Below are 13,808 nucleotides of genomic sequence, written 5' to 3' on the forward strand. Positions count from 1 at the left end.
TTTTTGTATTTTGTATTCTGTATGTTTTTGTTTGTTATAAAATCAATAAATATATTATTTAAAAAACAAAATGGCGTCTGGTGTGGCACCCCAACATCAACAAAACCTGCTGCCCCCATATTGGGGGTCCTCGTGCTGAGTTTAGCGATGGTATCTCAAGAGGCACCCAAACCTCTTGGGGAACAAATGGATGAACCGCTTCCCAAAATTTATTGTAGATTGCTGTAACACAGGGGTGGCCAACTCCGAAGAGACTGCGATCTACTCACAGAGTTAAAAACTGGCAGTGATCTACCCCCTTTTGGGGTGTTCAGGTCAAAGTTGTTTAGGGAGGAGGAAAGCCTTCTTTTTTAGGGGTTCAGGTCAAAGTTGCTGAGATTTTTTAGGAAGGAGGAAGGCCCATTTTTAGGGGTTCAGGTCAGAGTTGTTGAGCATTTTCTGAGGTGGGAAGAAAACCCTGTTTTGGGGGGTGAAGGGCTAAAATGTTGAGCATTTTTAAGGGAGCCAAAGTTGTTGAGCTTCTTTGGAGGGAGCCAGTGATCTACCAGTGATCTACCACAGACGTCCAGTGATCTACTGGTAGATCACGATCTACCTGTTGGACATGCCTGCTGTAACAGATTTCTTTTAACTCTGTCATTAGTTATACTGGCTGCCCATATTTTTCAAGAAGTGCAGGAGTTGGGGAAGATACAAGGTGTGCCAAATTAAGGAATAATGATGTCTGTACTGCTTCAGTTTGAAACGTAATGCACAAAATAGTAAAAAAAACCAAATATGTGCTTTCTCTGTTTTAGGCTAATGGCGTTGTTTTTTAACTTGTCATTCCAGAATTCTCCTCCTTCGTCTCCTGTGGAGCCAGTCTCAAGTTAGAAATCTGATAAGGTAAGAACATTTAGTATGTTTCATTAACAGAAAAGACAAGGCAATGAGTTTGGAGTGAATGGTGCCCTTGGAAGAGACCATAACTCAATGTCATGTTCTAAGAAGCGCCTTCATGGACTCAGTCCAAAGAAGGTAAAGTCTTTTACCAAAATACTTAGGCAAGAGTTCAAGCTGTGGTGTAGTCTCAACAAGCCAAGGTCAAGCACAGAGAATCAGTCTTGGTCCAAAACATAATCCAGAAGTTGAGGTCAGGAAACAGCCCAACATCAATACCACAGGAAGAGCTCCTTGCCAGAAAAAGTGGTATATGAATGTAATAGCACAACACAAATAAAAATAAAAATAAATAAATAAAATAGTTCTTCAAGGACTCTATGTCTGGAACCAAGTCAGAGTTAGGTGTGATGGCCACACATGTTGCCTGCAAAAAGATCATACGTTCAGTCCCTGGTATTCATACCTGCCAAGTTGCTGTCGGAGAAATAAGGGACCGGGCGGAAGTAGCAGACCGGAAGTAGCGCTGCCGCCATTTTGGAACTGGGCGGAGCATGCTCAGAAGTGACTTTTGATGCTGCTTTGCCCAGTTCCCAAATGGCCGCCGCGCCAGAAGTCACACTGCAGCCATTTTGGAACTGGGCAGAGCAGCATCAAAAGTCGCTTCTGAGCATGCTCCGCCCAGTTCAAAAATGGCCGCCGTGCCAGAATAAACCGAGGGGAAACAAAAAAATCCGTTTTTTCAGCTAGGAACAGCTGGAAAAACAGGGATTTCCCGGGGAATACGGGAGACTTGGCAGCTATGCCTGGTATTGCCAGTTAAAACGATCAGGGAGCGCGTGAAGGGAAACAACCTTTGCCTTCAGCCTTGGAGAGAGGTCGCCAGTGCAGCAGATAATACTGAACTAGGCTGACTAGTTTAAGGCAGTTTCTTATGAATGGAGAAGGCTAGGCAGTGATGGGACATTTGTAGAGGAAGGGGCATAGCTCAATGGCTGAGGATACACTTTGCATGCTGAGGGTCCCAGGGTCATTCCCTGCATCAGGTAGAAGATACAGTGGTGCCTCGACCTACGAATTTAATCCGTTCTGAAGGCACCTTCGTAGGTTGAAAAATTCGTTTTAGGTCGAAAAGCGCCAATGGAAACGCGATTTCCCATAGGAATGCATTGGAAATGGAAAAATTTGTGAGTCGAAACAACCCCATCTAAAAATTCGTAAGTCGAAAAAACCCTATCTAAAACCGCCGCGGTTTCTGTTCAGATGTCGAGAAATTCGTAAGCGTGCGGCCATTTGCCCCATTCGTACATCGAAAAATTCGGTTGTCGAGTCGTTCGTAAGTCGAGGTACCACTGTATTGACAATGGGCCAAGCAGAGCCACTATACTGTTTCAAAACACCTGCTGGAAATGTTTCTGTTTTCGCAAGCCTACCCAGACAAACAATTTAGTTAACCTTTGTTTTAAATGTTGTATTGATTTTATCTTTGCGTTTAACGATGGGTTTATGTATATTGGGCTCATATCTGATGCTTTTGTACTGGGAGGAGAAATTAATGCACCTAAGTTAATCGCATTGGATGCAACCCTTTGCTTTTCATTGCTCTGTGCATTTTTGTTGTGTTTGCTATATAATTGGACTTGTACACGACTCAGAGATTTGTTTTGTGCAAATGGTTAATAAATGATATAAATGACTAGTGTGAAAGACTTCTGCCTGCCAGTCAGATTAGACAAAGTGGGGATCGGTGGACCCAAGATCTCAGGGCAAGATGGCTTATTATGCTTCACAGGGGGGGTAAGTACTTTCCATCCATGGAAGGGCTTTCGCTAGAGTTTATTACAAGGAAAGTTAAAACTACAGTGGTACCTAGGTTCTCAAACTTAATCCATTCCGGAAGTCCGTTCCAAAACCAAAGCGTTCCAAAACCAAGGCGCGCTTTCCCATAGAGAGTAATGCAAAATGGATTTATCTGTTCCAGGCTTTTAAAAACAACCCCTAAAGCAGCATTAAAAATTCCTTCAGTAGCACCTTAAAGACCAACTAAGTTTTTATTTTGGTATGAGCTTTCGTGTGCATGCACACTTCATCAGATACATTGAAACAGAAGGCACCAGACCCTTATGTATATTCAGAGGGTGGGGGTGATGATGTACAGATCTAGTGTGGTATTGCGTCCATCAGGAGGGGTCCACATGGAGTCCCTTTTTGTGTAACATCTTTTCAGTGGTAGTTGGTGGTCAATGTTCTGTTCATTAATGCGTTTGGAGGGTGGTTGTTGTTCCCCAGTAAGTTGAGAGGTGTTGTGTTGTGGGGATGTTGTTTGTTCTACTTTGTCTTGTTCTTGTGTGTGATGAAAGTACTCCTTCAGGCGTAAACGGCGGAAAAATGCTTCCAGGTCCCCGCAGAACTGAATCATGTATGGGGATTTGGCAGGGCAGAATGATAGTCCCCGTGAAAGGACGGATTCCTCAGCTGGGCTGAGTGTTTGCTGTGAAAGATTGACAATGTTGTTGATCTTGTTTTGATTAGTAGCTTGTAGGTTGGAAAGGTTGCAGAGTTTTTTATTTTTCTGGTTTTTCAGTAACTCCAGTTGAAAGTGGTAAATGGTTTGTTTTTCCTTGTGGAACTCCTGCCCCCACCCCCCACCCTCTGAATATACATAAGGGTCTGGTGACTTCTGTTTCAGTGTATCTGATGAAGTGTGCATGCACACGAAAGCTCATACCAAAATAAAAACTTAGTTGGTCTTTAAGGTGCTACTGAAGGAATTTTTTTTATTTTGTTTCGACTCAGACCAACATGGCTACCTACCTGTCCCTAAAACAGCAACTTAACATGAATTTTACTATCTAACGAGACCATTGACCCATAAAATGAAAGCAATAATCAATGTACTGTACCATAAAATAAATAAGACAGTATTGTAGATGATAAAAATTAAAATTAATTTTTTTCTTACCTGCACCGATGATAGTTATTGTTTGGATTGGCTTTTATCCATTTTCACAGTCAATCGGTCATCCAATCAATCAGCAGCTAAACTGGGGTCCACACAATCACAAAAACAAATTAACCGAAAAAGCCTCCAAAACAAAAACGCAAAATAAATAAATAGCAATAGCAAAAGCGCCAAATTTAATCCGTTCCAGAAGTCCATTTGACTTCCGAAATGTTTAAAAACCAAGGTGCAGCTTCTGATTGGTTGCAGGTGCTCTGAAAACAATAGCCACATCAGACGTTTGGCTTCTGAAAAAAGTTCAAAAACCGGAACACTTACTTCTGGATTTTTGGCTTTTGGGAACCAAGGCGTTTGACAACTAAGGTACCACTGTATATCCAACAATGTTTTCCCACTGGCATGCCAACTTATGCAAGTGGACATGCAATAATGGATATAGGGGTTGTCCCCAATGTGGTGCTAAGTGGAAGTCCTTTAATGGTACATTTGTTCCACTGGCGGAATGTTTCTATGCCAGGAGAGCATAGTTACAACTTGCATAGAGGAATGCATAAAAGTGGTTTGCTGGTAAATTTGTTGGATAATAGACGGCACAGTCTGTTGCATGATGAGTTTCTGCTAGCACAACCATTGCATTGGACTCCTCTGTTGTGCAATATTACAGCTTGCCCACCTGATAGCGCAACAATCTTTGCGCCAGCAGACAAGAAAATGTTGGATGCAGCCTGCAGAATCTACCTGTTACAAATAGTCAGAAATTGCCTGACTCCTGTCCCATCATATCCTCAGTGTTCCAGCCAAAAAACAAAAACAAACAAAAACGGTTTGGAGATTCAAAGAGGGTAAAATGTGCTTGATTATGTTTCAATGAAGGCAAACATACTTGGTACACTCTGACCATTAAAACATTGCTGGTGAAGAATTAGCGAAACAGGGCCTTGTCCTGGGATTTTTTCACTGGAATTAATTTTTATTTGCCTCACTCTATCATACTGGAATTGATTCCTATTTGAATTCATCCTATCATTACATAAATAAAACCTTCTGAAGACTTACTTGAAATTCATCTTCCTCCTGGCCCGAGTTCTTGCAATTTGCTGTTTATTTCTGATTGTGTTTCAAGGCATAATTTAGCAGACGCAGGAGGAATCCCGCTTTGCAAAAGAAATAATCTAGACTTAAATACACAAGTAAAGAGCAAAAACGAAAGTTAGCTGATGATAAAGTTCCAGGTGCTGAACTTGCTACATTCAAGGACTGGCTTCAGCGCAGTTCAGAGGGCAAGGGGTCTTCTCAGCAGGCTAGATGACTTATAGCTGGCTCTCTTGTCTCCCCTCCAGGGCTGGCAGCAATGCACATTATGAATTGATGATATGTGTGCATGTTATGAATTGATAATAAGCTGCATCAAACAGCTCGAGCCCTAAATGTATATTCCCACAGAGTAAAAACATGATGCAACTGGGAATCGAAGGATCTGTCAATATCTGTTTCTCATTTTGCAGTTTCCACATTTTCTGCAGCAGTTTTATTTTTAAAAAATAAATCCTCATGGAAACCCTTCAGCATTTTAGTGCAAATTTCTCCCAATAATTTGTAGGCAGTTCTGACTAATGTAAACACCTTTCAAGCAATTTCTCCTGATGTAATGCATATCTGTGTGGCTGTTTTAACTAAACTGTTCATTTTTATCCACACTTTCCTCTAATAAGACACATGTTAGGGCCGGTGTTGGGAGCGAGTCAGCAATAATGCACAAGGTCTCAGTGAAGGTGTCAAAGAAACCAAAGCAGTGCAGGCCTAGTGAGCACAGCAGCTCTTCCTAGTAGCTCTTGCCCCAATGAGGCAGTTGTGAGGACTGAAGGTCCCTGGCTTCCCACCACTCTCTAAGGCTCTTCTTCTCTTGATTCCTTTCCAAGCAATCTGAGACTCCGATGTCTTATCTGCCTCTGCTCGTCCCTCTTCATGCCTCTTCTGGTTCTAGGAGACCAGGCTTGAGGGGAGCTGGCCACAGTAGGTGGGGGAGACCCCCTGTCTTCTTCAGCAGCCTGCCTCCACTCTGCCTCTAGAACCCCCTCTGCTTCTGCCTCTGCTTCTGGACTGCTCTCTGCCACAGCCTCTCCCTGCTCACTAAACCCTGTTCCTTCTTCAGCTTTTGACATCTCCTCCTCCCAGTCTGCTCCCTCTTCTCCCTCTGACCACTCATCATCATCCCACCCAGGGCCAGATTTAGGTTTGATGAGGCCCTAAGCTACTGAAGGTAATGGGTCCCTTTATATGTCTAGCTGTCCTTTGTCAACAACAATTTGTTGCTGTTTTTGAATATATGCTATATGGTAATTTATGGACCTAACAGGTATCTAAAGCCATTTGCACATAACAAAATATGTATTTTATCAAAGTAATTGTTGAACTGAAATACAATTTTAGGGAGCAGGCTAGCATGTGGGGCCCATTATTTATATCACAGGAGCCTACACAACACAAAACACTGTTGTTGTATGTAGTTTCAGGGGCGTAGGAAGATAGGGGCGGTGGGGATGGGGTGCCCTGGGTGGCGCGATCCCAGGGGTGCCATCACGGCTGCCTGCCCCGCCCCCAAAACGTGTGCCCTGCCCCTGCGCGTGGTGTGTCCCACCCCCAAAACATGTGCCACGTCCCTGGGGGCAGCATGCCTGCTCTCCGCCCCCGGTGGCGGAGCATGGAGCATTTGTTTTTTATCTTATATTTTGGAAATGTACATCCAGTTTTTTTTCCTTTAATTTTTTTGGCCCCCCCCCCCAAGAGAGTGGCGCCCTAAGCTATAGCTTGTTTAGCTTATACCTAAATCCGGCACTGGTCTCACCACCACTCCCCTGGCTGTGAGCCGTCTTCCCTGGGGTTGGGGGGTTCCCCAGCTGGCGCCTCCCACCACATTCAGCCAGTCCAGGACAATGCATTTCTGTAAACATTGGTTGGAGAAGTGCTTTGCAAAATCCAGATAAATGCAGGTTTTGAAGGATGACTGTTTTCTCACATTGTTTTTGGAAGGTGCAGACTTGGTTTTAAATAACACCTGAATCCAGTTTCTCCCAGGTCCCAAAACACAGCCTCTTTGTTTGCTTGGCCAACGTGCAAAATGCCCCCCTCCGCCCCAACGTAAAACTGTTGCAAACACACCACCGGCCAGTTGATTCTTCTGACAGAAGCAATCCTTCAGCTGAGGTGGGCTGGGCCGCCGTTGCCTCCATGTCTCCTCGCATCAACGACCCATCAGGAGAATTAAATCACTTTTATTGCTTTTATTGCATTATCTCAGGCCAGTATATGTCTTGCTAGCATTTATTACCCTTAAAAGTGCAGCGGCTTCAAGGTATTTAGGTTAGGAGTCAGTCTGCCGGGGTTTCTTTGTTGCTAGGCTCAGTTGGAGGGATTCCATGTTAAATGGCAGCGATGGATTGTGAATTATGATTCATGGAGCAGCCTGTGACTTTATAGCTTTTAAGCTGGGAGCTCTTCTGTTGGTGATGGATTTGTTTGGGGCCTTTCCAGTCCCCGGTGTCATTTCGGCTCATCACGTGCCTTCTGTTTATTTTCTTTAACCAAGCCTCCTTTCCTTGGCATATCAATTCCATTTGCTTTCTAGTTTATCCACAATGCTTCTTTTGAAATCTGACTTCCTCTGCAATCTCCCCTTTGCCAAAAGAGCAGCCTATGCCAGCCCTGATGCCCTCTAAAGTCATACCTCGGTTTAAGTATGGCTCGGTTTGAGTATTTTCAGTTTAAGTATTCCGCGGACCTGTCTGGAATGGATTAATCCAGTTTCCACTACTTTCAATGAGAAAGTTCACTTCAGGTTAAGTACGGACTTCCGGAACCAATTACAGTGGTGCCTCACTTAACGAATGCCCTGCTTAACGAAATGATTTTTCGAGCGGAGGTTGCCTCGCTAGACGAATCCGTTTTACGAAAAATTCGTCTAGCGAATCACGGTTTCCCATAGGAATGCATTGAAATTCAATTAATGCGTTCCTATGGGCAAAAAAAAAAAATCAATAAAAATTCAATGCATTCCTATGGGAATTTTTCGTTATAAGAAAAGACCCGTGGAACGAATTAAATTCGTCTAGCGAGGCACCACTGTAACCTCCTACCTCGGGTTAAGTACGCTTCAGGTTGAGTACTCCGTGGACCCGTCTGGAACAGATTAATCCACTTTCCATTACTTTCAGTGGGAAAGTTCGCTTCAGGTTAAGTACGCTTCAGTTTAAGTACTCCATGGACTGTCTGGAACGGATTAATCCACTTTCCATTACTTTCAATGGGAAAGTTTGCTTCAGGTTAAGTACAGACGTCCAGAACCAACTGTGTTTGTAAACCGAGGTACCACTGTAGTTGCTTTGGACAACCGCTTTGCCCCATATATGCCCAGTCCACTCGGCCACTTTGATCTGTGGAATCGGTGCTCTTTTGGGTGCCACAGAATGCTCATTCTGCATTTGTAGGAAATTGTTCTTTAAGTGTGGCAGCACCTACACTTTGGAACTCCCTGCCTATTGATGTCAGGCAAGTTCCTTTGCTGTGTACTCTTTTCAATGCCTACTAAAACATTTTTCTTTAAGTTAGCCTTCCCAGATATGTAGAATGCCAATGTGTGTGTTTTAATATGATTTTTATATCATCGTTGATTTTAATTATCTAATGTTTTAAATAGTTGTTTTTACTGATAATGTCATCGTGCATGTGTTCCTGGTAAAACCCTTCGAGGTCTTTTAAAAAACGATCAAGTAATATATAAATCTTGTGAAATGAACAACAGACTTGCAAAAGCTCTGGCATAACTCTGATCATGCCGTTTGGGGCCTCGGTCTGTAATCTCCAGAAATGGTAAAGAATTTCCCGTTTCCGCTGAGGCCAAGAGGCCCATGACAGCCAGCACCACAGAGATGTGCAGCTAGGGAGCAGGGATGGAAGGAGCTGTCAATTTCCTCTGCTCCATAAAATGAGCTGTGCTGCTCTGATTGCTTTTGTGGATCATATAGCCAAGGCTGTCTCTGAAAGCGCCAGATGAGCAAGTTGCCGCCCTTTCCACTTGATTGCGCATCATATAGCAGCCCACGGAGCATGTCCCATTGCACTCTGTTGCTTCTCCCCGAAAGGAGTACAGATGGGAACTGCCGCATTCAGCCAATGAATTGACCGGGTTATAATCGGTTAAAAGCAGTTTGAGCAAAAAATGTACACTGCATAATCAGGGATCATGGTTTCCCAACCAGTTATCTATCTTTGTCATTTATTTGTGTGCTGCCTTTCAATAGTTAAATCATTCTCAAGGCGGCTTGTGTCAAAAGATGTGCATAATCACACACAAAAATGCGACAGAATTTTGTCATGAACGATGAAAAAAAAAAGCCCCAGTAAGTATAAAATTAAATTAAAACAATCCCCACGTCAAATAAGTTATAACAATAAAGATGCAAAAATGTAATACCAATAACAGCAGAAGTTAAACATCTCCAAAATTTAAAACTTCACTCCAACGAAAAAGCTCCTAGGTGCCGTGATGCTGTCAGCGGCTCCCGGCTGGTTGCCCAGGAAAGTATAAAGACAAGGAAAAGTTTCTTACCGTCCATTTTTATTTCAATCATTACAGAGAGAGGCTATAGAATGCAGCCTCTTGGATAATGGCTTTGCCCTGAGTGAATCTCCACTCCCCGTCTCTCCCACTTCCTCATTTGTCATTCTCATCGTCTCCTCTACGGGTGCTGCTATGTGCCTTCTGTTCTTGAGCTCTTTGCTCTCCTACTTTTAAGGCTCACTGGGTTCTGGGAGATGGAGGGTCTGGGATGCTTTCTAATGACAATGTGTCAGGTGGGTGTTGTTCCTGCTCTCCCACGATTTCCCAGCTTTCCCCCTCATCTGCCTCTGAGCTGCTACCTCCCTCAAACCCCTGTTGTAAATCTATAATGTCTTCTTCTTCTTCCTCCCTGGAAGGGTTAGGATTGGGGAGATGGTCTCCGCCATTCCTCCTCAAGAGTATCTTGAGCAGTAGCTTCCTGCAGGACTCACAGGTACGATGGTCTCTGGCCTCTTCATCAATACTAGCAGGTGCAGAGGGTGTCAGTCAGGACTCCACCTTCCCAGGACAGGTAGAAATAGGCTAGCAAAGCAGGAAGCAGGTATGGGGAATTTTTAAACAACAACAAATTTATTATTTATATGCTACTCACTTGATTGGGGTGCCCCAGTCACTCTGGGTGGCTCCCAACAAAGTATTAAAAGCACAATAAAGCATCAACCATTGAAAACTCCCCTGAGCAGGGCTGCCTCCACATGTCTTCTAAAAGTTAAATAGTTGTTTATCTCCTGATGGGAGGGCTTTTCACAGGCTAGGTGCCACTACCAAGAAGGCCCTATGCCTGGTTGCGTCTCATGGTGAGGAACCTCCAGAAGGCCCTCGGAGGTGGACCTCAGTGTTTATTATTAATATGAAGACGTTGAAAGAATGGAGTGTGATCCTTGGGGCGGAAAAGCTTCCTCACCACTCCATTAGGGCAGCAGCCCTCTCCTGCTCCCATTCCCTGTGGATTTGCATTCAGAGGCATTACTGGTCTGATCCTGGAAGGCAGTGTAGCCATTCATAACTAGAAGCCATGGACAGCCTAGTCCTTTTAAGCCATCCTTTTTTTTAAAAAAAAATATTTTTTTATTAATTTTCCAATTAAAACCAATTATATCACATTCAATATTTCAAATTATACACATATATATATCAATCAAACCGAATGTTATGCCAAATCATCTAAAGAATTTTTTTATTTGGGTTCCCATGCTTCAAGAAATTGGGAATTCCTCGCAACTGTCCACTGCCGTCTTTTTTCTAAAGTTCAAATCGTCCTCCAAGTTCATAATAATCCAGATCTTCCCCTTACAGTCACATAGATGTTTTCCACTTTCATCCGATTGTTTCCCAGCTGCTGAGATAAATATCAAACAAAGTTTCACAGATGTTCTTTCTCCTGTGTGAGTTAATCAGTCCAGCCTCCCCATAAATCTTCTTAATGGAGCTCCCTGTTGCGTCAAAGTAGCTCGAAGCAGCGCCATCTTAAAAAGCTCAAATCACTTTCGTTTTCTCTCATAGCCATGAAGATTTACGATCATTATAGAATTTACAGCTTTTCCAGGCAGGAGACCCAAACATCAAACCATAAACTCTTGGTAAATTAATGGATCTCCTTGCCCTATAGCTGAACTTAGCTTCAGGTCGCTGCTCCAATTTAAAGTGCGTCACAGCTCATAAATCCTCCGAGCGCGTCCAGAACTCCTTCCGTCCGACTAGGGGGGGGCTTTTCTCATCGGCAACTCCACATCTTTAAAAAATATGCTCAGTAACAACAGTTATAAAGTTCAACTCACACAGTCTTTTGCTTCTCTTTCACTCCAAACAAGCCAGGGCATCGCGTCCGGGAAGGTACGAGGCAACAATATGAAGAAAATAAAAATAAAAACTCACTTCCCTTATCGCTCCGTCCCCATCAATCCTTCTTCCAGATGCAATACAGTCTTTGACTCCTCTCCCTCAGCAGCATAAATTTCTCAGCAGTAAACAGCGCTTCTTCCCCTCCTTCTGAAGTATGTCCATAGATTTAAGCCTAATTATCTTCTTTAACCATGGAAATCCCCGCCATGCAGATTAGCGTCCGGGAGTCCTGGCCCTCGTAAGTGCTCAGCCCAAGCTCCCCCCACTCCAAAAACAGTCGGAGTGGGTCTGGGGGCATCGCGGGCCAGCGGCCCCTCTCCGTAACCCCCGGAGAGGGTAGGGGGTTGCCATTTACTCCCCTAGCAACCGCCAAATTCCTTACGAAGGTCAGAGAGATGGAAAACAGGTCCGCCATTCCTGCAGGCGGAAACCGGAACTACAAAAGTCTTTTAAGCCATCCAAGTTGGTGGCCCTCGCCATACCTCCTGGTAGCAACCCTTACATTTAAACTATGCACGCTGTGGAGAAGAGCTTCCTCTCATCTGTTCCATTCAGCTTCATTTGGATGACCTGCAGATGAGAGTCCTCCACACTCACGAGCCTGGCTGTGTCCTCAGCCCCAAGCCCGAGACTGAGGGAGACAGTCAGGCTGCAAGGTGGTCAGAACATCATTTGGATTCTCCCCACTCTGTCCCTAAAATGCTTGACATCTGGTACAAAGTGTCAGAACCACTTCCTTGCGAGGAAGCAATTTTGGAGTGAGGGGGAATGGGTAAAAGGCCAACTTCACCCAATCCTCAAGCCTGTTATATGTTCTAAATCAAGAGTGTGTTGCTTAACTACCCACTTTGCTGAATACTAGTTTAGTTGTAGTGCCAAAAGTGAGTCAACGGGCACGGGAGAGCTGCTTTGCTATCTTCCCAAAAGGTGGGTTTGCGAAAGCAGCAGCAGTGTGGTGCAGAAGTAGCAGCAGAGCCAATATGGTGTCCCCGCGGGTGCGTTTGCACCATGCCAGTCTCCCCTCTGCTCCCTCTGCCTCCTGAAAAGCGACAAGGTCCTGCCTGCCAGGCAGCTAGCACAGTAGTTGCACCCCAACCAGCATGCTACATCCAGCATGATACCTCCTGCCTATTGCCTTTGAAGACAGGGGACCCCTTCACATGGAATCCTGCTGTGTACACTGGGACCCACCCACCACCCACCACCGTGTACACTGGGACCCAGGTGGCGCTGTGGTTAAACCACTGAGCCTAGGGCTTGCTGATCAGAAGGTCGGCGGTTCGAATCCCTGTGACGGGGTGAGCTCCCGTTGCTTGGTCCCAGCTCCTGCCAACCTAGCAGTTCGAAAGCACGTCAAAAATGCAAGTAGATAAATAGGAACCGCTACAGCGGGAAGGTAAACGGTGTTTCCATGTGCTGCTCTGGTTTGCCAGAAGCGGCTTTGTCATGCTGGCCACATGACCTGGAAGCTATACGCCGGCTCCCTCGGCCGATAATGCGAGATGAGCGCGCAACCCCAGAGTCGGTCACGACTGGACCTAATGGTCAGGGGTCCCTTTACCTTTACCTTTACACTGGGCTCAAGGAATTCTTTGTGTTAATCCCCTCCCCCCCAAAAGCAGACTTTTCATCTAGACTAATTTAGCATGACAGGACCAATCATTCCACACACACCCCTTTTAACCATACCTTCTCTTAATTAGCAAAAGAGACACATATATCAAGCTTTATATAGTACCCTGTGGTTCTTCTGCTAACTTTGATGATTTGGGAAAGTGCCTGGTTTTTTTTTATCTTCTAATTGGGAAGCCACTGAATGTTGAAACTAGCCTATTATGCAGAGTAGTAAATTTCTCAATGCTCTGAAATGTAAAACCGTTAAACGGACATTAAGAAGGGATGGGACAGAGGTCAGTTCCTCCCTTCCCTTTGACAAGGAGAGAGATTTAAGAGGGCTTCTCTAAACATTTTGCTCATAATGGATAATAATGGTTCCCTCTAATAGCAAACTCGGGTGGCTGAGTGCCGACCAGTTTGGGAGTGAAATGGTGCCCACACGCAAAGAAAGTAGTGGCATTTTGCATACTTAGGGCATATGCCCTTTGCATGCAGAAGTAGCTAACTTTGTGAATTAAAAAGAGAGTTACATTTTTAAAACAACTGTCCATCAGAAACCCAACGATGTTAAGGGCAGTTTTTCTTGGCGCCTAAAGAAGAGTTTGGATTTGGATCTGAAATCCCGCTTTATCACTACCCGAAGGAGTCTCAAAGCGTCTGACATTCTCCTTTACCTTCCTCCCCCACAACACTCTGTGAGGTGAGTGGAGCTGAGAGACTTCAGAGAAGTGTGACTAGCCCAAGCTCACCCAGCAGCTGCATGTGGAGGAGCGGGGAAGTGAACCCGGTTCCCCGGATTAGGAGTCTACCACTCTTAACCACTACACCACACTGGCTCTCTAAAGGTGTATAATGAAGGTACCAGGTGAACCACCCTGGGGAGAGCATTCC

General features: G+C 44.6%; 1 protein-coding gene across 16 annotated transcripts in view; it reads left to right on the plus strand.

Annotated features, from left to right (window-relative positions):
* Positions 1-13,808, plus strand: part of ARVCF (ARVCF delta catenin family member) — a 552,351-nt gene that overhangs the window by 92,067 nt on the left and 446,476 nt on the right. For all 16 annotated transcript variants that reach the window (XM_035098127.3, XM_035098131.3, XM_035098129.3 and 13 more), the window contains exon 2: positions 832-885. The gene's annotated coding sequence lies outside the window, so the exon portion shown is untranslated. The remainder of the gene's footprint in view (positions 1-831; positions 886-13,808) is intronic.

The sequence above is a fragment of the Zootoca vivipara genome, chromosome 16, assembly GCF_965207765.1.
Source record: "Zootoca vivipara chromosome 16, rZooViv2.hap1.1, whole genome shotgun sequence".
Classification (NCBI taxonomy): domain Eukaryota; kingdom Metazoa; phylum Chordata; class Lepidosauria; order Squamata; family Lacertidae; genus Zootoca; species Zootoca vivipara.